The following is a 5341-nucleotide window of genomic DNA, read 5'->3' as shown; positions in this document are numbered from 1 at the left end:
TGTGCATGTGTGTATGTATGTACGTGTGTGTGGTGTGGTGCGTGTGCCTGTGTGTGCGTGTGTGTGTATGTTTTATGCTCTTATTCTCACATGTACATACTCTATCATGAATAAAGGAAAAAGAACTTTTAAGGTAATGGGGCAAAACTCTCTGCTGTTCACTTAGCCTTCAGCTGCCTTAAAGGTCTCGCTGAAGCCCGGCCTCCTCTGCGCCCCGGGAAGCCCAGCCAAGGGGATGAGATGGTCAGCTTCCTGGCCGCTGCTGTGCCGTGTAAACCGCTTTGTAGAAAAGCACTAGGTGGAGTTTGGGCAAAACTTGCAGTGTAGAGAAAAAAGGTCAAAGTAACGTGGCTTGGGTGAATTCGTTGAGTAAAAATGGATGATTGGTGAGAATATATTACATCTTTGACATGAAAATGCTCAATAAATGTTAGAGAAAATCATTACCATGTCCAACATTCTCACTGTGTAAATGAGGCTTGGTTAGTTGGAAGCCAAAAGTTTCCATCTTTTTTCTCTAGAGTGTGTGTGCTCGCCAGGAGACGGGGCAGAGAAAACACCCGTGAAGAGGTGTGACTGCGCCACAGTTCCTCCTGCACTTCTCCATCTCGCCAGGATTTGGCACACGCGCACACTCACCGGCATGGTTTAGGGCGGCGTGGTTGCATCAGGCCAGTGAGCCCATCCCAAGTGCCGGTGTGAATGGCGCTCTCTCAGTGTTATGGCGCTCCCTCAGTGTTATCAGCGGCCGGCAGGAATGGCTGGAATGGCTGGTAGCCCCCCATGGAGCTCAGGCCCGCCTGCCGCCTGCCATCAGTTTCCTGAAACAATGCAGGTAGGTTTGCAAAGTCCAGTCCCTCTGGCAGAGAATCATTGAACCCTTTACAAAGCTAAGCCCTCTTGGAAACCAGCAGTTAGCGTAATGGCTATGTCGCTGGACTCCCACGTAGTCGACCGTGGTTCGCATCCTGGACCCGGTGGCTTAAAACTCACGCCGGACGTGTGTGCGTGCGTGCCCAAGATCCCGAGAGGAGAAGGGATTGTGGCGTGGCCATCCCCCCTAGGGGGTGACTTCTCACTTTCTGTCTCTCTGTGTCTCTCTGTCTGGCGAGTGCATGTGCCCTATAGCGAAAACCTGTCCAAAAAAAAAAGCTAAGCCCTCTCTGGTCCTGGTACTGAAACTACCCTACATACCAAACTAAATCCTGTCAAAAGTGGGCCCAATTGTCTTGGAGTGATAAAAGGCTGCAGTACACAGGCCCTGGCCCCACCCACTTCTATACCGATCTTTGACCGCATCACTCCTTCAGGCTTTCCAGGTTTCAAAAAAATTTGGACCATAGAGTACATATGGTCACGGGTAAAACTGAGAGACAGAGAGACACAGAGAGAAGCCCCTTCCAGCGTCTGGCCACGCTGTGGTCTCCTTCCTCCAGTCTTCCAGGCCTGGCATGCTTCAGGATGACCAGACTGGGGATCTGAACCACAGCTGCCACGTGGGGTGTGACTCCTTTGGACCAGTGCCTTGCTGCTGCACCAGGGAGCTGGCCCAGTACTTTCTGTGCTATAAAATCTTCCAGTCCGATGTTGGCCCCGCTGAGGCCCTGGACGTGAGCCTGTGTTGTGTTGTGTTGGGTGGGCAGCTCACGTACCCAGCCCACCTTGTGGAAGCAGCGGCTCTGCATGTACATGGTACCACTGGCTGAGGGATGCTCCCACCGGGAAAGGCACAGTGAAGACCAGGGCAGGGGACCGGTGCATGACTGGGAGCCCAGCAACCCCCCTGGCCCAGCCACGGTGGCAGTAAAACGGTCAAGAGGACAAAAGAGGCATCGGGGAGATCACCACCCCTCTAAAGAGCCAGCAGGAACAGACGTGTTTGAAAACCAGCAGGCTGTGTAGACTGCCCTCCCTTCAGGCCCACTAGTCCTGAAGAGATTTTGCAATGAGTGTCAGCCACTGATAGTTTATGCAGACTGGAGCCTGTGGCCAAAGATGTGGCCACAAAACCACGGCTCCCTGAGCATACAGACCCAGCATGTGCCTGACAGCACCACCACGTATACCCTGTTCAAGAGGCAATGACGCCCTCTTCGGGTGTCAGCTGGACACAGGCGGCATAGTGGTTCAGGCGCTGGACTCCCACATGCCAGACCACGGTTTGAGTCCTAGACCTGGCGGCTTGCTAAACTTTCCCTCTCTCTGTGCGTGTCTTTGTTTGGTCAAATTAAAATAAAATAATGAATAACATTAAATCATTACTTGAGGGAAAAATAAAAAGGTAATCTGATCTCTGGTCCCCAGGTAAGAACCACGACATAGGGACATACCATCACACAGGACGACGTAGGGACATACCATCACAGACGACATAGGGACATACCGTCACAGATGACATAGGGACATACCGTCACAGACAACATAGGGACATACCGTCACCAGGACGACATAGGGACATACCGTCACACAGGGTCAGTGTGCTCATACCCTCACACATGACATAGGGACATACCGTCACAGACGACATAGGGACATACCGTCACCAGGACGACATAGGGACATACCGTCACACAGGGTCAGTGTGCTCATTCCCCACTGCTTTCTCGGGAAGGAAGGAATCCACATGGAGGCGGGTCTTGCCTTGGGCTAGCCATGTGGAAGCTCTTTACAATGGTTTCTGTATTCAGTCTTTTCATACTTTCAGCTTATAGGGAAACATAGCCAGTTTAATACTAAGGATTTAGGGTATTTTAGGCCAGCAGTGGCATGATGGCTAAGGCACTAGATCCCACATGGCCAACCGCTTGGTTCAAGTCCCAGACCCAGTGGCTTGAAAAGCATGCTGGGTGCCTGGGTGTGTGCCCACAATTCCAAGAGAAGGATGGAGAAGGGATTGCGGTGTGGCCATTCTCCTTGAGGAGGTGATTTCTCGCTTTCTGTCTCTTATGAGCGCATGCACTCTATAACCACACACAGAAATAAAAATACATAAATGAGGATGTTCGAAAACAACGGTAACTTTTACAGAAGCCTGGAATGATTAAAGTCCTAAAATGCAGCTAAAACTCCCTATATCATACTGACAAATGAACCACACTACCTTCATAGTATCCGTAGTCTGGTCTTGGACACTGGACTTTCCAACTTTCTGTTACGAATATTTTCAAACATTTGCAAAAGTAGACCAGAGTTAAACTCTGATGCAGCCGTCACTCCCTCTCCGCAGTGATCAGTCTTGTCTGACATTATGCCAGGTAACCCACCGACTCAATCCTGTGTCAGTCCTGGAAACAGCTGTATGGCTGAGTGGCAGCGGCCTCATCTTAGACAGGTCAGCTGCTTTAGGGGGATGACGTGGCCTGCTCGGTCACACATGGACGACCCAGCGATACGGCCAGGAATTAAACCGGGTTTTTCTGACTCTCCAACTAGGAATTTTTTGTGATGCCTTCTTTACTTCTTTTGACTGTTCCCCACCCCCCGCCACCCCTCTGTGAAAAGCACTAAATGAAAAAAAAAAAAAGTATTTCCCAACTCTTGGGTGAAAAGCCCCACAGAGGATTCGCCCTGTTGTCCTGATGTGTATTTCTGCTACCCCCAAACCTTTTTTTTGGAGAGGTTTTTGCTCTAGGGCTTGTGCGCTCGCCAGACAGAGAGACAGAAAGCGAGAAATCATCCCCTGGGGGGGTGGCCACGCCGCAATCCCTTCTCCTCCGTTCTCCTCTTGGGATCTTGGGCACGTATGCACACGCGCCCAGCTAGAGTTTAAGCCACCAGGTCCAGGCCTCAAACCGTGGTCAACTACATGGGAGTCCAGCAACATAGCTATTATGTCAACTGCTGGTCCCATCCCCAAACCTTTTCTAAGTCAGAATTTTCTTTCATTAAAATTATTTTTAGTTTGCTATAGGGCATGTGTGCTTGCCAGAGACTGAGAGACAGAAAGTGAGAAAGCACCCCTTGGGGCTACCCATGCTCAATCTCTCCTCCTCCATCCCCTCCTGGGATTCTGATCATGTGTGCACACGCACCTAGCATGCTTTTCAAGCTATCAGGTGTTGGACTTTGAACTGTGTAGTCTGCTATGTGGGACAGCAGACCATATCACCTGTGGCCTTGGGATGGAAGAATCCGAAGTGATGTCAAAGACCAGGGTATGGGGCAAGCTCTGTGGCCTAGCACTTAGAGCCGGGTCCCACGTGGCCAACCACATGGCTGAAATCCTGACCCCAGTGACTTGAAAAATGTGCTGGGTGTGTGTGTGCCCTAAGTCTGCCAGAGGTGTCGAGCCAGGATGAGCTAAAGAGGAGAATGCAGTTGAAAAGATGTTGAAAGATGAGATACCAAAACAGTTTGAGTCAAAGGGGAGAAAACTCAGTGGAGAAAAGTAAAAGATGCAGTAGAGGTTAGGGAACCCCCCGAGCAAGAAGCTGGGACTCAAAGCCACTGTCTTGCCAGGAGCAGGGCCCCCTCTGCTGTGAGAGGAAAGTGGGAGAAGGTGGGTGCACATGCAGGTACCGGGTCCTACGGCGGTCTCTAAGATGCCTAGACCTTCGCTCAGACCAACGGTCCTGCCATGATCTTTATCAGACCAGCCTCCATACAAGGGCACCTCCCCAACAGCCTTCTGAGGCTCCTCCCAACTCTGTGAGTGTGGCAGGCTGCCGTGGCAACAACCCCAGGATCCTCGGCTCCGCATCCCCCCACTGGTGCATCCCTCTCCTGTATGGGCTCCAGGCTTGGCCACGGGCCCTGGTTTGGACTGAGACGTTAGTAAACAGGACACGAGTGGAAACTTCCTAAGCTAGGCGAGGGCCTGGCCCCTTGGGACCCTGAAACGACTGTGCTGTGAAGCTCAGATGAAAGCCCACATGGATGCACCTGCTTATGCAGCGGTGTGAGTGAGTCCGGGTGAAACCAACAGACCCACCAGCCAACCCTCAGACACACGAGAAAAAATCTGTCTGGGGACGGGAAGTTCTGAGCAGAGGCGCAATTCAGCAATAGATTACTGGCAGGCTCGGCTTTGCGGAGTCAGCGCTACCAGGAGTGTCCTTGTGCAAGTCAGGAAGACGGGCATCATCCACACAGGCCCCCACCGGGCACACACCTCTGTGCAGGGACGAGGTGCTTCCTCCTCCGGTCGCAGCCGCGTGCCAGGGTGCACACGAGGCTCTGTGGCAGGCACCTTGATGCAAGGCGTAAGCTGCGTGCCTGCCCCCGGGAGAGCCCTACACAACTCTCCTTCCCTTAGCGCAGAGCACAGACTGCCTCAGAGCAGGTTCACTCACTCCATCTGAGGACAGAGAAAGCTCCCACTGGTGCTCCGAGTCTTGAGGCT

This window comes from Tupaia chinensis, unplaced genomic scaffold (genome assembly GCF_000334495.1).
Source record: "Tupaia chinensis unplaced genomic scaffold, TupChi_1.0 Scaffold148065_1, whole genome shotgun sequence".
Classification (NCBI taxonomy): domain Eukaryota; kingdom Metazoa; phylum Chordata; class Mammalia; order Scandentia; family Tupaiidae; genus Tupaia; species Tupaia belangeri.
The sequence above is the reverse complement of the archived record's forward strand: the minus strand, read 5'-3'. Positions refer to the sequence as shown.